Below are 20,376 nucleotides of genomic sequence, written 5' to 3'. Positions count from 1 at the left end.
TTAAGTATAGAAATGCCTTTATAAACGTATGAAACCAATTCATAATACACAATTTTGGATAAGGCTGGACGTACCAATACGGACCAACCCGAGCCAAGTGTATGAGTACAAGGACTTATAAAACTAAGACTCGCTTTTACATTCTCTTTCTAAGCATATACTCCTTACACATAAAGGAGACAATTTTAAACGGATATTGTAAATCCGGAACTACGATACCCTATATATAAAGGGAATATATTCAATTTTTTTCCAAAAATGATATGCATGACAGTTTCTTTTGAGGGAAAGCAAACACAAAAAATTAGCAGGTTAAACAAATACTCATACACTGGAATTCGAAGGTTAACTGTATAGTACGGATCATTAATACTGGGGTGCCTAACACCTTCCCCAGGGGATCACCAGAACCCTTACCTAGAACTCTGGATTACGAAGGTTTTGTCACTGCATTTGAATAAACCCTTCGGAACCGGTTTTCCTAATTTCCTAAAAATTAGGTGGCAACTCTTTTTTTCAAACAAGTCTGAAAAAGCGTCAATGAGTTCGTAGTATCCTTCTTGCGCTCTAGACCACGCGAAAAAGCAAACCGTTACAGACTCGAGCAACTATAGCCCGAGGTCAGGACAGAGCCCGCAGCTATGGCTGGCACCCTACGGTGAGCGACAGCCAGAGAAAATGACAGAACTAGAGGCCGCAGGGCTGCCTCAGCCAGGGGCAGGGCTCCTATGGTGGGACAGCGGTAAGAGAGATCTCCGTCTCCAGAGCCTCAGTATCAGAGGATCGAGACCAGGCCGCAGAGGATGGTATGGCCCTAGCACGGACACATCCTGAGGTTACTTCTGATCAGTCCATGTAGGATATTATGGCCAGGGTCTTACTTCATCTAGATGCCCAGCAGGCTGCCTCTGGTTTTACTACTCCTGGCGGAGGTTCACAGACCAGAGTTGGGGCGCATACCCTTAAGCAGAGACCTACTCGGGTAGCACACCTTGTTGCACCTATGCCTCCCCGTATTGATGTGGTACCCGCTCCTAGTGATGATCTTAGGCCCATGGAGGGCCCTATTATGACCTTGTCTGTTCAGGATCTCGTTGGGAGGTTCAGGAAGTTAGAGCCACCGAGGTTTTCGGGTACTTCTTCTGAGGATGCTTATGAGTTCATCTTGGATATGCATGAGTTCTTTTGCATAGGATGGGGATCGTTGAGACCCATAGAGTTGACGATGTGTCCTACCTGTTTCATGGCGACACGAAGACTTTGTAGAGGTATTATTTTGCTTGCAGACCTGAGGGTTCCCTTCTCTTGACTTGGACTCAGTTCCACCGGGCCTTCCTTGAGAAGTATGTGCGTCGATCTTTGAGAGAGGTGCGTAGGGAGGAGTTTTTACATCTACAGTAGAGGGGTATGACTGTGGAGGCCTATGTGACTCATTATCTATATCTGGGCCATTATTCCACCTGATCCCTACTGAGCCTGACAGGATTAGGCATTTTTTTAGTAGGTTGGTCGGTCCTCTTCAGATTCCTTGCCTTCTGATGGAGGCCATAGGGGCTTCCTTCCAGTCCATCATTGAGCATGCTTCTTTTGTTGAGGCTGCTAAGGCCCATTCATTTGGAGATGGTGGTGATAAGACACCGCGTCAGGCTAAAGTTATGGTGGTTCTAGTTCAAGAGGCGTCAATCAGTCTTCTAGGCTATATCATCCATATTCCGATCGCCCTGTGCACTCAGATTTGCAGGTTACCTCCAGCGAGCCACCCAGACAGAGAGCTCCTGAGAGTTCGTTTTCTAGACCAGTAGACAGGTTTGTTTCATCTAGGTCCTCAGCTTCAATTTATCAGCCTTCATCCCCTGTGATCTTCCTTTCATGTGGAGAGGTTGGACATATTGCTCGGAAGGGTTCTCGACCCAGATGGGATTATCAACCATAAAGGACTCCGACATCATATGGTGATTGAGGTAGTGCATTTTAGAGGGTCGGCGCTCAGTCAAGCCGCGGTGGTTCTCAGGGTTCTAGAGGTGAATCCCAGATAGCTAGAGGTGGGTCCCAGAGTGCAATAGGGAGGTCTCAGACTGAAAGTGATAGGGCCCATTGTTACTCGTTTTGGGGTAGGCCCGAGGCAGAGGCCTCAGATGTTGTTATTGTAGATACCATTTATGTCCGTCATAGAGCAACATTTGTGTTATTTGATCCTGGATTCACTTATTTGTATGTGTCTGCATATCATGCCGTTAGTTCGGATTTGCCTTGTGATAGCATAGATATACCTGTTTATGTGTCTACTCCGGTTGGAGATTCTATGATTGTTGATCGAGTTTACCGGCCTTGCTTGGTTACTTTTATGGGGTATGACACTTGGGTAGATTTGATGATTCTCGATATGGTGGACTTTTATATTATGTTGGGGATGTCTTGGATTTCTCCTTATCATGCGATATTGAACTGCCATACCAATACAGTCACCTTAGCCATGTTGGGCATTCCTAGGCTTTAGTGGAGGGGTACTCCTAGTCTTACTTCGAAGAAGATCATTTCCCTCCTCCAGGCGAAAAAGTTAGTCAATAAGGGGTGTTTAGCCTATTTGGCTCATGTGCGAGACACGACTATTGCATTCCCCCCCCCCTTCCCTGAGTTTATTCCTATTGTGAGCGAGTTCGTAGAGGTATTCCCGTCTGATCTGCCGGTATGCCACCCGATCGGGACATTAATTTCTATATTGAATTGGATCTGGGCACTCACCCTATTTTTATTATCGGATGGCACCTACCGAGTTGAGAGAGCTTAAGGAGCAGTTACAGAATTTATTGAGTAAAGGATTCATTAGACTGAGTGCCTCCCTATGGGGTGCTTCTGTGTTATTTGTGAAGAAGAAAGATGGGACCATGAGGATGTGCATTGATTATCGCCAGCTGAACAAGGTTACCATTCGGAACAAGTGCCCTATGCCTTGTATTGATGATCTATTTGACCAGCTTCAGGGTGCTTCAGTATTTTCGAAGATTGACTTACGTTCAGGCTACCACCAGTTGAGGATCAGGGCTGAGGATATTCCGAAGACTGCCTTTCGGATGAGATATGGCCACTATGCGTTTCTAGTGATGTCTTTTAGGCTTACGAATGCCCCGGCTGCATTTATGACTTTGATAAATGGCATCTTTAGGCCATTCCTTAATTCCTTCATGATTGTGTTTATTGATGATACCTTGGTGTATTCCAAGAGTGGAGAGGATCATGAGAGCCATCTTCATACAATTCTTAGGTTGTTAAAGAAGCATGGCCTGTTTGATAAGTTTTCTAAGTGTGAGTTCTGGTGGAGTGTGTGGCATTCTTGGGCCACTTTATGTCTAAGGATTGGATTATGGTTGACCCACAGAAGATTGAGGCTATGGGGGCTTGGGCGAGGCCCACTACTGTTACTGAGGTTTGTATTTTTGTGGGTTTGGCCAGCTATTATCGGCGCTTTGTGAAGCGTTTTGCTCATATTACTTCATCCATGACCAGATTGACTCAGAAGGATGTTCCCTTCCAGTGATCAAAAGCTCAAGCTTCTTTTGACTTCAGCCTCGATCTTAGCACTACCCGCGGAGGGTAAGGATCTCACTGTCTATTGGGATGTCTCCCGTATGGGTTTGGGTGTTGTGTTGATGCAAAAGGGTAGAGTGATAGCTTATGCTTCCCGTGAGTTGAACATTCATGAGAAGAATTACCCTATCCATGATTTAGAGTTGTTGGCCATTGTCTTCGCTTTGAAGATTTAGAGGCACTATTTGTATGGTGTCTATTATGAGGTGTTCACCGATCACTGTTGTCTTCAGCATGTGTCCACCCAGAGGGATCTTAATTCCAGGCAGCACAGATGGATATAGCTCCTGAAGGACTATGACATCTCTATTCTGTACCACCCCGGGAAAGCCAATATTGTGGCTGATGCCTTGAGTCGCAAGGCAGCGTGTATGGGGAGTTTACTTCATTTGATTATTTTCGTGTGTCCGTGCCATGGAGTTTCAGACTCTGGCCAACAAGTTCGTTCCCCTTGATATTTCAACCCAAGGCAGGATTTTGGTTTGTGTAAAGGCGAGGTCATCTTTATTGGATCAGATCAGGACTCATCAAGATTCTTGAGCAAGATTCTAGATAGAGTTTTGAGGGGCGAGGCCAAGGAGGCCGTGATTGATTCTGAGGGCATTTTGAGGATTAAAGGACGCATGTGTGTTCCTCGTGTTAGTGATTTGATTCAGCTGATCTTGTCTAAGGCTCATAGCTCTTGATATTCCATTCATCCGGGGGTGACTAAGATGTATCGTGATTTGAGGCAACGCTATTGGTGGCGTCAGATGAAGAGGGATATAGTCAATTTCATGGCTAAGTGTGGGAATTGTCAGTAGGTAAAGTATGAGCACCAGTGACCCGGCGATGTACTTCAGATGATGCCCATTCCCGAGTGAAAATGGGAAAGGATTGCCATGGATTTTGTTGCGGGTCTTCCGAAGACCCTAGGAAAATTTAATTCTATTTGGGTGATAGTTAATCGGTTGACTAAGTCTGCGCATTTTGTTCCGATTCAGATTTCTTATACTGCGGAGAAGTTAGCCAAGTTGTACATTCTGGATATTATGAGGTTACATGGGGTCCATATTTCTGTTGTATCTGATCGGGGTACTATCTTCACTTCCCGATTCTGGAGGGCATTTCATGAGGAGTTGGGTACCTAATTAGATCTCAGTACAGCTTTTCATCCCCAGACCAATAGCCAGTCCGAGCGGACCATTCAAGAGCTCGAGGATATATTGAGAGCGTGTGTTATTGATTTTGGTAGTCATTGGGATCAGCACATACCATTGGCAGAGTTTGCGTACAACAGTTATCATTCAAGTATTGGCATGTCGCCTTTTGAGGCGTTATATGGCAGGATGTGTAGATCTCTAGTTGGCTGGTTTGATGGGTTCGAGGATCGACCTTGCGGTACGGATCTGTTGAGAGAGTCCCTTGATAGGGTAAGAGTTATTCAGGCCAAGCTTTTGGCAACTCAGATTCGACAGAAGATGTATGCGGACCGGAAGGTCCGAGATGTAGAGTTTGCTGTTGGTGACCAGGTTCTGTTGAAGGTTTCACCCATGAAGGGTGTTATGAGATTTGGGAAGAGGGGCAAGTTGAGCCCCAGGTATATTGGCCCATTTGAGATTATTGACCGTGTGGTCGATGTTTCTTATGAGTTAGCCTTGTAGCTAGGCTTGGCAAGAGTTCATCTAGTTTTTCATGTTTCTATTCTGAAGAAGTACCATGCCGACGGTACTTACATTGTTCGTTAGGATTCGATATTACTTGATGAGAATTTGACCTATGAGGAGGAGCCTATTGTGATCTTGGATAGGCAGGTTCGAAAGTTGAGGTCGAAGGAGATTGCTTCTGTGAAGGTGCAATAGAAGCACCGTCCTGTTGAGGAGGCTACTTGGGAGACCGAACCCAACATGCGTAGCTGATATCACTAGTTGTTCACTGATTCAGGTATTTCCCCGCTCTTTTCTCTTCTTTTCTCAAGGACGACCGATGGTTCAATTAGTATCTGATATAATGACGTCGTTATAGTCTTTTCGGCACTTCCACCCCTTTTCTAGCTCGGTTAGCTCATTTTTGACCCAAGAGGACCATTGACATGCTTCTCGAGGTGTCTAGATTTGATTCGGGCGACTTTTTGTGAAATTTGAGCTTTAAGCGAAAATAGTTGACTCAAAGTTGACTTTTGGATAAACGGACCTTTTTCAAAAATTCGTCGAATCCAAGAGGTTTGGATGGTCATTTAGGACTTTTTTGTGTATCTTGTTCGGTTCCCAATGCACCCGGATGCATTTGGGACTTGGGTTGGGAAGTTGGAAATGAGATATCGGGGGTTGACTTGGTCAATGAGGCCTCCGTTGGAAATTCTGAGGCCACGAGTGCGTTCATAGGGTGTTTTTATGTGGGTCTATGTATGTGATTTATGAGCAGATTGCCTCGGGAGTTGGTCGGGATTTCGGTTGGAACTTGGAAAAATATTTGGGATTCTAGTACCTGGTGTCTGCCAAAGTGGCACCAGTGTCGTCCCAGTGGCACCAGTGCCGTCCCAGCGGCACCGCCGTAGAGGTGGGATGGCCGATGAGGCGGCCAAGTCTATTTTTCCTAGACCGTCCAAACGGTCTGAGTGGACGTGGAGGTGGTGGCGCTATGGTTGTCCCAATGCCGTCATGGCGGTAACGGACCTGTTATTTCATTAAGTGTGTATTAAAAAGCCCTTAGTCTATCATTTATCACCATTATGAAATTTGATCTCTTGGGAACTATTCTAGAAGATTCTTTGGGAAAATCCTTGGTGGTAAGTCTTGCTAATCTCCTTACTAATTCATTACTCATAATCATCTTAGAATTCCTCTTTCCTTATTAGTTCCTTAGTAATGGAAGATAAAAAGTGAATTTAATGGATATTCTACTTAGGCTTTTAAATGATAAAATTGATTGGGTTTATGCTAGATTATGATGTATCTAAGGTTATTAATCATATATCTTCCATTATTAGTGTTGAATCCTTAAATCAAAGAGTTAGGGTTTATACCTAAAATTGGGGGGTTTGCTTGAATTTTGAAATTGGGCGAATCTTTGAGTTAATTTAGCAATTAGTTGATGGGTTTTGATCACCTAGTGTTTAATTTGATATTTTACCCCCCGAGTTTCACGTTTTGTGCTTGTGGGGCCCGTTTCCCTAAATTCTAGGGTTGGTTTTGACCTAATTTGAATGATAACTATATAGGTATCAATCTTCGTGATTTCTAATCTTGATTTTGAATATGCCTAGACTTCTTTGATCTTGAGGCTCAGAGGAAGGGCAAGGCTAAAGAGTGATTGTTGGTGTATTATTGTTCGGCCATCTAGGTAGGTTATGGCTTACCCTTAGTGAGACTTCGTGTAGCGAAGCATATATTTAGATGATATTGTCTTAGGTTGGGCCTTGTTGTGTGATTGGGGTTAGCCACCCCGTTGTGTTGTCACTTGATTGTTCTATTGTGTTGGCTTGATGCCACGTGTAGTTAGTAGATATTGGGAACTTTTGTTCCATCTTGATTGTGATATTGTAGTATCTTATCGGTTGTTGATACGAGGATAGAGTTCTCTATGATTGGTGTAGTCTTTCATGATATGGTTGGCGTACCCATATTTGTTACTTGTGATATTGATTCGATTATTGATGTTGACATATACATTGCAAGCATTCTCATCTTCTTGATATACTGTTGATACATTGTTGATACTTGATAAAACACTGTGATGAGCTGTGCTCGATTTTGGATGAGAGTGATGTGAGAGTCCGATATTCGATGTTTGTCCCAGAATCATGGATTGAGTGAGTGCATGGACTCCGCGGGTCCCCCAGGGTGGTGCCAGTAGGAACCCTCCGTGGGAAAATATCCAGAGTCTTGTCTCTCTGTTGGACAAAGATCCGGGATGAGTGGAACTTAGACTTCGCGAGTCACCTTGGGTTGTGCTACCGAGACGTGGAGGTATTCCGTCCGGAGTACATATGTACACAGCATTGCATTTGCATTCATACATTATTGCATTACATTGCATCATGGCTTATATTGAGACAGTTTGGTGCTTTACTTGAGATGTTTGTTTCGGATTGGACATATTGAGACTTGGCATATTTGGATTTAGATGCTTTACTTAGGCGATGACGTGTACTTGGTTTCGATTATGTTTGACTTATACTTGTTGATTTATCTGCCTATCTTGCTTTATTTTCTTGATTATGTTAGCTATATTTAGTTGACCAATCATACCAACTAGTACTGTGGTTTTGTACTGACCTGCACTTGCATCATTTTTTTATGAGCGCAGAGTTCCAGGTTGGGTCTTCTTCCGCCTCCCGTGGCTGATAGTCTCTATCAGGACTGCTTTGAGTTTACAGGGTGAGCACGAGACGTTCGCTGCTTTGAAGACTCCTCCAATTATGTCTTACTTTTCTATTCTGAGACATAGACATATTTGATATATTATTATATTCCAAACTCATATATTTTCACTTAGATACTCTTATATGGCTTAGACCAGACCCTGGATGTATTTACTTATTTCTGCACTATTTCTATTGTATATTATTGTAAGACTTATGTGATTATTCTCTTCTGCTTAATTGATTAATTATTTATGTCTTTATTTCCGCTGGGTTGAGGGTTCGCTTACCGAGATGGGAAAGGTAAGTGCCCGCCCGACTTAGCCAAATTGGGTTGTGAGAAAAACGATGGAGTGTCTGATGCCTGAGGTTTTTGCCGGGATCATAAGAGTGTGCTCGTGATCAGAGGTCATATTCTGGATGGAGAAATACATGGACTTCGTGGGTCCCTCATGGGTCATGATCACCGAGACGTGGAGTCATTCTGTCCGGGACATGTTGTACAAAGTTGCATATGCATTGCATTCATCCTACATACATTATTGCATTGCATTGTGTCTTGGTTTCTATTGGTTGTTGTGATACTACTGTGATATACTGATTCGAATTGCTATACTGACACTTGGCACAGTTGGGATTAGATGCTACAATATAGGTGATGACTTATATCGTGGATATAGCTTATTATTGACTTGTACTTGTTGGTTTATGTGTTTATCTTACTTTGTCGTCTTTATATATGTTATCTATTCTTAGTTGGCCTATGATACCTACTAGTACTTGTTGTTTGTACAGACCTACACTTGCTGCATTCTTTTATGAATGCAGAGTTCCAGGTGGGTTCGACCTCTACACCTCGTGGCTGACAGCTGTGCGAGGATTTGCTATTTCGAGACTTCAGGGTGAGCAGGGGGACGTTCGCTGCCCGAAGACTCCTCTATCTATTATGTCTTTATTTCCATTATAAGACATATGTTTTGAGACTATTGATGTATTTTCTACTACTTTCAGACTTGTAGTATCTAGTTAGATGCTCTTGTATGGTTAGACTAGACTCTGGGTGACTATTGATGTATTTCCCTGTTTCTATTTCCTTATATTATCATCGTGAGACTTCCGTTATCTTATTTTCTTCTGCTTATTTATTATCTATTTATGTCTTTAGTTAGATGGGTTAAGGGTTCGCCTACCAAGATGGGAAAGATAGGTGCCCTCACGACTTAGTAAAATTTGGTCGTGACAAGTTGATACCAGAGCCCTAGGTTACTTGGTCTATAATATAATAGCGTGTCTAGTAGAGTCTCGTGGATCGGTACAATGAGCTTTGTACTTATCTACGGGAGCTATAGGACATAAACTTCACTTTCATTCCTTCTTTAATGCTACATTATTCTAATAGGTATCTGGAACAATTAAATTGGTATCTGACTCTTATCTCTTTTCTCAACAGATGGCGAAGACTCGAGCTACGATAGTCGTAGATCAGGTATCAAAGCCCGCAGCTATGGCTGGCACCCTAGGGCGAGCGACAGCTAGAGGACACGGTAGAGCCAGAGATCACGGGACTGCCCCAGCCAGGGGCAGGGCTCTTACGGTAGGGCAGCAACGTGAGAGGTCTCCATCTCCAGAGCCTGAGGCTCAATAGGTTCTAGGCCAGGCCGCTGAGGATGATGTAGCTCCAACACGAGCACACCCCGAGGCCACTTCAGAGCAGATAGTGTAGGATACTATGGCTCGTGTACTACTCCATTTGGATGCCCAGTAGGCTTCCGCTGGTGTTACTGCTTCAGGCAAAGAATCGCAGACTAGGGTTGGGGTGCAGACCCCTAAGCAGAGACTGACTCGTGCAACACACACTGCTGCGGCTATGGCTTCTCGAATAAATGCAATGCTAGCTCCGAGAGATGATCTTAGGCTCGTGGTGGGCCCTGTTATGACCTTGATTGATCAGGACCTAGTTAGGAGGTTTAGGAAGTTGGAGCCGTCGAGATTCTTAGGTACTTCTGGAGAGGATGCGGATGAGTTCATCTTGGACATGCATGAGTTGTTACATAGGATGGGGATTGTTGAGTCCCATAGAGTTGACTATGTGTCCTACCAGTTTTGTGGAGACGCGAAGACTTGGTGGAGGTATTTTATTGCTTGCAGACCTGAGGGTTCTCCTCCACTAACTTAGACATAGTTTTATCGGGCCTTCCTTGAGAAGTATGTGCCCCGGGCTTTGAGAGAGGCATGTAGGGATGAGTTTCTTCATCTGCAGCAGAGGGGTTTGTGTGTGGAGGCCTATGTTACTCACTACTTGCACTTAGCTCGTTATTCAGCTCCTTTGATCCCTACTGAGCCTGACAGGATTTGACGCTTTGTTAGTGGGCTCGTTAGTTCTCTTGAGATTCCTTGCCTTCAGCTTGAGGCCATGGGGGCTTCCTTCCAATCCATGGTAGAGCATGCTTCTTTAGTCGAGGCCGCTAAGACTCGTACAATTGGAGGGGTAGTGAGAAGAGACAGCGACACTTTGGGAGTTATGGTGGTTCCAGCTCAAGAGCCGCCGGTCAGTCTTCTAGGTTGTATCAGCCATATTCCGGCCGCCCTGTGCATTCATCCTTGCAGGCTTTCTCTAATGGACTACGCAGGCAGAGAGCTCCTGGGAGCTCGATTTCTCAACGAGTGGACAGGGTTGTTCCAGCTGGGTCTTTAACTTCGGTCTATCACCCTCCATCTTCTAAGGCTTTTTTACGTGTGGAGGATTTTTTCATATTGCTCATGATTTTCTATGACCCAGGCAGGGTTATCAGCCCCAGAGGACTCCGGTATCTTCAGGTAGTAAAAGTGATGCTTCTTTGAGGGGCGGCAATCAGTCAAGCTGCGGTGGTCATCAGAGTTCTAGCGGTGGATCCCAGGCTAGTAGAGGTAGGTCCCAGATTTCAAGAGGCGAATCTCAGTCTACACGTGGTGGGGTCCAGTGTTGTTGGTTCCGAGGTAGACCTGAGGCAGATGCCTCAGATGCTGTCATAGCAGGTACCATTTCTGTCCGACATAGAGTAGCATCTGTACTATTTGATCCTGGATCCACTTATTCGTATGTGTCTACATATCATGCTGTTGATTGGGATTTGCCTTGTGATAGCATAACTGTACCTGTTCATGTGTCTAGTCCGTCGGAGATTCTGTTATGGTTGATCGAGTATATCGGTCGTGTTTGGTTACTTTTATGGGTTATGACACTTGGGTAGATTTGATGATTCTTGATATGGTGGATTTTGATATTATTTTGGGTATGACCTGGCTTTCTCCTTATCATGTGATCTTGGACTGTCATGCCAAGACAGTTACTTTAGCCATGTCGGGCATTCCTAGACTTGAGTGGAGGGGTACTCCAAGCCCCACTCCGAAGAAGATTATTTCCTTTCTTCAGGCGAAGAAACTAGTCAACAAGGGGTGCTTAGCTTATCTGGCTCACGTGCGTGACACTACTATTGCATCTCCACCCCTTGAGTCCATTCTCATAGTAAGTGAGTTCACAGAGGTATTCCCGACCGATTTGCCGGGTATGCCACCCGATCGCAATATTGACTTTTGTATTGACCTGGAACCGAGCACTCGCCCTATTTCTATTCCACCATATCGGATAGCACCTGCCGAGTTGAGAGAGCTTAAGGAGCAATTATAGGATTTATTGAGCAAGGGGTTCATTAGACCGAGTGTCTCCCCTTGGGCTGCTCCTGTGTTGTTTGTGAAGAAGAAATATGGATCTATGTGGATGTGCATTGATTATCGCCATATAAACAAGGTTACTATTCGAAATAAGTGTCCTATGCCTCGTATTGATGACCTATTTGACTAGCTTCAGGGTGCTTCAGTGTTCTCGAAGATTGACTTGCATTCAAGCTATCACCAGCTGAGGATCAGGGCTGAGGATATTCCAAAGATAGCTTTTTGGACGAGATAAGGACATTATGAGTTCCTGGTGATGTATTTTGGGCTTACCAATGCCCTGGCTGCATTCATGACTTTGATGAATGGCATCTTTAGGTCATTTCTTGACTCCTTTATGATTGTGTTTATTGATGATATCTTGGTGTATTCCAAGAGTAGAGAGGATCATGAGAGCCATCTCCGCACTGTAGTTGGGTTGTTGAAGAAGAATAACTTGTTTGCTAAGTTTTTGAAGTGCGAGTTTTGGTTGGAGTCTATGGCATTCTTTGGCCACGTTGTGTCTAAGGATGGGATCATGGTTAATCCTCAGAAGATTGAGGCTGTGAGGGATTGGGCAAGGCCTACTACTGTGATCGAGATCTGTAGTTTTGTAGGTTTGGCCAACTACTACCGCCAATTTGTGAAGGGTTTTGCTTCTATTGCTTCGTCTTTGACCAGATTGACTCAGAAAGATGTTCCCTTCTAGTGGTCCGATGATTGTGAGGAGAGCTTTCAAAAGCTCAAGATTCTTTTGACTTCAGCCCCGATTCTAGCATTACCCATGAAGGGTAAGGATTTCTCAGTTTATTATGATGCATCTCGTATGGGTTTGGATGTTGTGTTGATGCAGGAGGGTAGAGTCATAGCATATGCTTCCCGTCAGCTAAAGATTCATGAGAAGAATTACCCTACCCATGATTTGGAGTTGTTGGCCATAGTCTTTACTTTAAAGATTTGGAGGCATTACTTGTACGGTGTCCATTGTGAAGTTTTCACCGATCACTATAGCCTTCAGCACGTGTTTACCCAGAGAGTTATTAATTCCAAGCAGCATCGATGGATGGAGCTCTTGAAGGACAATGACATTTATATTCTTTATCATCCCGTTAGTGATCAGGTTCTATTGAAGATTTCACGCATGAAGGGTATTATGAGGTTTAAGAAAAGAGGCAAGTTGAGTCCGGGGTATATTGGGCCATTTAAGATTCTTGACCGTATAGGCGATGTTGCTTATGAGTTGGCCTTGCCGCCAGGGTTGGCGGGAGTTCATCCAGTTTTCCATGTGTCTGTGCTGAAGCAGTACCATGCCGATGGTACTTATATTATTCGTTGGGACTCGGTGTTGCTTGATGAGAATTTGACTTACGAGGAGGAGCCTATTGCGATTTTGGATAGGCAGGTTCGGAAGTTAAGGTCTAAGGAGATTGCTTCTGTGAAGGTGCAATGGAAGCATCGTCATGTTGAGGAATCCACTTGGAAGAGTGAGTCCGACATGCGTAGCCGATATCCTCAGTTTTTTGCCGCTTCAGGTACTTCTCTGTTCCTTTCCCTGTTTAATTTGTATTTGATGTAACGATCCGCTTGGTCGTTATAATCTTTTCGGCACTTTTTTTACCTTTTCCCGAGCTTGCTTGCTCACTTTTGTCCTGAAAGGACTATTGACACGCTTCCCGAGGCGTTTAGGTTTGATTTTGGTGACTTGTTTGGGAAATTGGGCTTTAAGCGAAAAAGAGTTGACTTAAAGTTGACTTTTGGGTAAATGGACCTATTTTGGAAATCCATCGACTCCGAGAGGTCCAGATGGGATTTTAGAACTTGCGTGTATATTCGGTTCGGTTCCCAATGCACTCGAGTGTATTTTGGGACTTGGGTTGGGAAATTGATGTTGAGGTATCATGGGTTGACTCGGTCAACGAGACCTCCGTTAGGAATTTCGAAGCCACAAGTGCGTTCGTAGAGTTTTTTTATGTGTATCTGTGCATGTAGCATGTAAGCAGATGGCCTCGGGTGATAGTCGAGATTTCAGGTTGAGATTGGGATTATTTTGGGGAAATCTGGTTCTGGAGCCTACTGTAGTGGTACCAGTACCGCCTCAGCGGCACCGCTATAGCGGTGGGATGGCCGTTGTCATTTCATGGCTGACCGTCATAGCAGTCTGAGTGGCCGTCGAGGCGGGACCGCTGCCGCAAAAGCGGTATCGAGCTGATTAATTCATTAGCTGGGCATTAAAAGCCCTCAGTTCCCCATTCTTTATTATTTCAACTTTAGAGTTCTTGAGAGCTTTTTAAGGAGATTCTTGGAGAAAACTCTTGGTGGTAAGTTCTTCTAATTCCTTTACTTTTCCATTGTCCTTAATCACCTTAGAATTCCTTTATCTTGATAGTTCATTAACTGTTTGAGGATTAAAGGAAGGTTCCATGAGTTCTTCTTTTTGGGCTTCTAAATCATGATTTATTGATTGGATTAGCTTGATTAAACATGGAATTGATGATTAGAACATATTATAGCATGATTCTTCCTAATTAGTGGCTAAATTATGGGATTGGAGGTTAGGGTTTATACCCAAATTTGGGGGTTTTGCCTATAATCCAAATTTGAGTAAATTGTTGGTTCTTCTAGCTTGATATTGATGGGAATTGATCACCTAGAGCTTTAATTTCATGTTGAGACCTTCAGATTCCTAATTTCACCCTTCTAGTTCATAAACCCCTATTCCATAAGTTGGGGATTTGGGTCTTGAATAGAAGTAGGGTTTGTTTGATGTCCTTCTTGATTCTAATTCCATGATTTGGATATGTTAGAATTCCATTATCTCGAAGCTCAAACGAAAGGGAAGACTAAGGAGTGATCGTCACTACTAAAAAACTGCCAAAATTCGATGGACAAAAAACTGACGGACTGCATCGCTTTGAAAAATCGACGAAAAATCGACGTTTATGTATTTCTACTTTTTTTTTTTTTAATTAAATTTCGCGGAATTTTGAAATTACATTTCCGCCAAAATTTTTTTTTTTTTATTAAAAAAAAATTAAAATTAATTAATTTAAAACCAATGAACAACGTCGGTTTTATTTTTTAAAATATATTAAATAATTTATAATCCGTTTTGTTTTTCAAAATATTAATAAACGAATTTTTTTTTAAGAAACTAATGAACTACGTCGGTTTTTAATTTTTTTTTTTTTGGTCAAAGGCTGGTCAACGTTTTAAAAAAATCGGCGGACCGCGTCGATTTTTCTGTCAGTTTTTTTAACAATATGATAGAAATGGGTTTGGCATATCATTTGCCATCTTCCCCAAAAAAATACCCACTTCTCTCTAAAATAAAAAACCCTAACCCGCCGCCCAGCCCCTCCGGCCACGCCCGCCACCTGCAGCTAGCCGCCGCCACCTACGCAGCCCAACCCCACCTACCCCAGCCCCGGTTTTAATTTGTAATTTGGGGTAGTTTCTTTTAAATTAGGGCTTTCAAAATTCTTTCAATTTTGATTTTATTTGTAGATTTTAGGCCTAATGTTAGTCCATTTAGCTTCATTAAAAATCATTTGTAATGTCATTAATGTTGAATTTGTGAAAAAATGTAAACTTTATTTGACTAGTTTTTTTTTTTTTTTTTTTGCTTGAGATTGTGCTATATTTTATGTTCATTGTCAATGTATTTGTGTTAGCTTAGTTATCATTGTTTGTAATATTATTGATGTTGAATTCGTGCAAAAATGTATACTTTATTTGACTTTTTTTTTTTTGGTTGGGATTGTGCTTTTTGTTAGAATCCATAAGTTAGTAGAATTTTTATAGAGCATTCAAAATTAGAATTGGTTGAGATTGTGCTTTTCAAAGTTAGAATTGTTAAGTTATAGTATTTCTATAACCTCAAAACTAAAGTGTAGACTTTATTTGACTAGATTTACTTTTCAATTTTTAGAATTGGTTGGGATTATGCTTTTCAAAGTTATATTAAAGTTAGAATCCATAAGTTATTAAAGTTAGAATTGTTATTTAAAATTCAAAGTTAGAATTGGTTGGGATTGTGCTTTTCAAGGTTAGAATGTTAAGTTATAATATTTCTATAATCTCAAAACTAAAATGTAGAATTTATTTTAGATTTACTTTTCAATTAAAATTGGTTGGGAGCTTTTCAAAGTTATATTTTTCAGTTATTAAAGTTAGAATTAAGTTATTAAAGTTAGAATTGTTATTGAGAATTGAAATTTAGAATTGGTTGGTATTGTGCTTTCTTAAATTATTGATGTTGAATTTGTGAAAAAATTAAACTTTATTTGACTAGTTTACTTTTCATATATATATATATATATATATATATATATATATATATATATATATATATATATATATATATATATATATATACATATATATTTGCTTGAGATTGTGCTTTTTTAAGTTATATTAAAGTTAGAATCCATAAGTTATTAAAGAATTGTTATTGAGAATTCAAAGTTAGAATTGGTTGTGATTGTGCTTTTCAAAGTTAGAATTGTTAAGTCATAATATTTCTATAACCTCTAAACTAAAATGTAGACTTTATTTGACTAGATTTACTTTTCAATTTTTAGAATTAAAGTTAGAATCCATAAGTTATTAAAGTTAGAATTGTTATTGAGAATTCAAAGTTAGAATTGATTGGGATTGTGCTTTTAAAAGTTATATTAAAGTTAGAATCCATAAGTTATTAAATTTAGAATTGCTATTGAGAATTCAAAGTTAGAATTGGTTGGGATTGTGCTTTTAAAAATTATTGATGTTAAATTTGTGAAAAAAATATAAACTTTATTTGACTAGTTTACTTTTCATATATATATATATATATATATATATATATATATATATATATATATATATATATATATATATATATATATATATATATATATATATATATATATATTTCTGTGCTATTTTTTATGTTCATTGTCAATGTATTTGTGTTAGCTTAATTAGAATTGGTTGGGATTGTGTTTTTCCAAGTTATATTAAAGTTAGAATCCATAAGTTATTAAAGTTAGAATTGTTATTGAGAATTCAAAGTTAGAATTGGCTGTGATTGTGCTTTTCAAAGTTAGAATTGTCAAGTAATAATATTTCTTTAACTTCTAAACTAAAACGTAGACTTTATTTGACTAGATTTACTTTTCAATTTTTAGAAATAAAGTTAGAATCAATAAGTTATTAAAGTTAGAATTGATTGTGCTTTTCAAAGTTAGAATTGGTTGGGATTGTGCTTGTCAAAGTTATATTAAAATTAGAATCCATAAGTTATTAAAGTTAAAATTGTTATTGAAAATTCAAAATTAGAATTGGTTGGGATTGTGCTTTTAAAAATTATTGATGCTGAATTTGTGAAAAAATGTAAACTTTATTTGACTAGTTTACTTTTGAGAAAATGGCCATGAGCCCCCAACGTTTGGCTGAAATCCCAATTGCACACTCAACCTTTTTAAAGTGGAATTATTTACTCCCTAAAATGCCACAACCAGTTATGTGTCTTGTGGTGAAACACACGCGCTTGACACCTGTATTTTACCAATTAATCTTTTTGTTTCTGATTTTTTTTCTCTTCTTCTTCCTTCTTTCTTCCTCAACCATCTACCCACATTTTGAATCCTTTTTGGCATAGCTGTGTTGAATTTGTATCTACCCAAAGCTTATATCTTCAAAACTTGGGAGTTGGGATCAAGAAATCATCCTTTCTATTAAACCCATCTCTCTCTCTCTCTCTCTCTCTCTCTGTCTCAAAAAAAGAAAAAAGAAAAAAAGAATTACCACAAATCACCATACTCTACACCCAAAAATCATAAAGTCAAACTCTCTACATGTTCATCTTAATTCTCCAACCAAAGGAAGCTTTAACAAAATTAGTTCCCCATATAACCATTTAAAATTTAAAGCAAAGCAGCTTGGGAAACAATAAAAGGAATAGATATTAACGAAATTGAAAAAAGAAAAAAAGTAATATACTTGGGTTTTGGGCTGAAGCTATGTGGAAGAAGAAACCATAATATTAAATCTTCCGTTTTTCCTCTTTGATTAAATGCTTTATCTGTGTGCATACATTTTGAGATAGTAATTTGTTTGTGGTAAAAACTTTAGAGTCTCCTATTCTTGGGTTGATTGTGAAGAATAAAATTTCCCCCTAACCCACATCAACATTTGAGTCAATTTCTTAGAAAAAGAAAAATCAGTTAATGGGTATTTTTAAAAAGGGTTTGATTTGTTAGATGTTTTCTAAACAAGGCTATTGGAAAATTACTTATTCATGACATGCATTAATTGCTGGTACTTTTTATACCGGACAACCATTGAAGCTCCGACAATGGTAGTGGCGGAGAAGGTATAGCCGTATAGGTAGGACAATGAGAAAGAGAGAGAGAGAGAAAAAGAAAAGAAAAAAAGAAACAAAATGGTAGGAAATTATATTCAATAAAAAATGTATTATAAAAATAACTTTTAATATTTTTGTTGCTTCTCACGCTACTTAAGAGAGTGAAATACACTCTCTATGCCACATCTGTATTTTCTATGCCACATCAGCATTTAGAAAGTAAATAATTCCACTTTAAATTTGTTCAGAGGGTAATAGGACCCCGCAAAGGTTGAATGTGCGGTTGGAATTTCGCCAAATGTTGGGGGCTTATATATATATATATATATATATATATATATATATATATATATATATATATATATATATATATATATATATATATATATATATATATATATTTGCTTGAGATTGTGCTATTTTTTATATTCATTGTCAATGTATTTGTGTTAGCTTAGTTAGAATTGGTTGGGATTGTGCTTTTCCAAGTTATATTAAAGTTAAAATCCATAAGTTATTAAAATTAGAATTGTTATTGAGAATTCAAAGTTAGAATTGGCTGTGATTGTGATTTTCAATGTTAGAATTTTTAAGTTATAATATTTCTATAACCTCTAAACTAAAATGTAGATTTTATTTGATTAGATTTACTTTTCAATTTTTAGAATTCATAAGTTATTAAAGTTAGCATTGTTATTGAGAATTCAAAGTTAAAATTGGTTGGGATTGTGCTTTTAAAAGTTATATTAAAGTTAGAATTCATAAGTTATTAAAGTTAGAGTTTTTATTGAGAATTCAAAGTTAGAATTAGTTGGGATTGTGTTTTCTTAAGTTATATTTTAAGTTAGAATTCTTAAGTTCAAATATATTTCTATAACCTCAATAATTAGTGGGTATATTTTTGTAGATGGATCGTATGTGGATGTATAATATAGATAATAGTGATCGTGTAGGTGTACATGATGAATTTGTTGACAAGTTTATCACACATGCAATGTCACTTCACCATTTTCAAAATGAAGGGGTAATTAGGTGTGCTTGTTCTCGTTGCCGGTGTAAGAAGTATTTGAAAACGGAAGCGGTTAGGGTTCATTTATATAGTCGTGGGACTTACGTTTTAGTTTGGATTTCATAATGGACTTATGTTTTATTCTTTATGGACTTATGTTAAAACTATGTAGAACTAGTTAATGGTACTTTTGCTTGGACATTTAAATATTCTTGAACTTTGAAAGTCTATTTAGACCGTATTCGATGTGTTTAGATAGTGTTTGATGTGTTTGATTGTTACTTAGGGTGATTTTATGTGTTGTAACTCTTTTAGAATTGATTTGGAGCATTTTAGTGCTGGTTTTGAGCAGGTTTTGGTGCTGGTTTTTGTATTAGTTTTGTGCAGGTGTGGCTGCAGAAAATGCAACAATTGCATGCAGGAAATTTTTTGGAAAACCGACGCAGTCCGTCAGTTTTCTGGAAATTAATTCTGTAAAATTTTCAGAATGCATCGATTTTTTTATAAAATTTATATTATTTCTTTTTAAATTAAAAACTAAAAAACATGACGCAGTGTGTCGGTTTTTTTTATTTTTTTTATTATTGGATAAAAAATTGACGGACCGCATAAGCGACGCAGTCCGTCGCAAAAAATCAACGCAGTTCGTCGGTTTTCAGAAAGCAAAGCTATGAAAACTGACGGACCGTGATGGGTCGGTTTCCCGTTTGTTTCAATGAAAAAACTGACGCGGGCCATCGATTTTTGACAATTTTTTAGTAGTGTGTTGGAGACTTTGATGGCCAGCCTTCCAAGTTGGTTACGGTTTACCTTATGGTGAGACTTCGATTAGTGAAGCGTATGTCTAGATGATATTGTCAGAGAATGCATGTAAGCCTTCGGGTACGAAGTTGGGATGGATATTGTCTTAAGTTGGGCCTTGTTGTATGATTTGGGGCTAGCCACCCCGTTGTGTTGTTGACTCATCTTGATATAGTGATTATGGTTCATTGATGCATTGAGACATTGATACTTGTGGCTAGTGATATATAATGGATTTGATATTGTTGTACTTACTGGCTCGATAATGAGATAAGAATGATGATTTATTATGGCTTATTGTGTAACCTTATTGTTGATGTTATTTGTGTACCACGTGTGGTACTGTTTCGGATTATTTTGGCTGTTGATATCACATTTCATCATGTTCATACTCATTTCCATGATATATTGATATATGCATAGTTCTGGTACTGATGATGATACGTGAGAGAGTGTAGCCTTCGAGGTTTCTGCTGGGGAACATAAAAGAGAGATGAGTGTTTGTTGCCGGGGGACCAAGAATGATGGAGTGTCCAATGCCCGAGGTTTTTGCCGGGATCGTGAGAGTGTGCTAGTGATCCGAGGTCATATTTCGAAGGGAGC

This window comes from Lycium ferocissimum, chromosome 12 (genome assembly GCF_029784015.1).
Source record: "Lycium ferocissimum isolate CSIRO_LF1 chromosome 12, AGI_CSIRO_Lferr_CH_V1, whole genome shotgun sequence".
Taxonomy (NCBI): Eukaryota; Viridiplantae; Streptophyta; class Magnoliopsida; order Solanales; family Solanaceae; genus Lycium; species Lycium ferocissimum.
The sequence above is the reverse complement of the archived record's forward strand: the minus strand, read 5'-3'. Positions refer to the sequence as shown.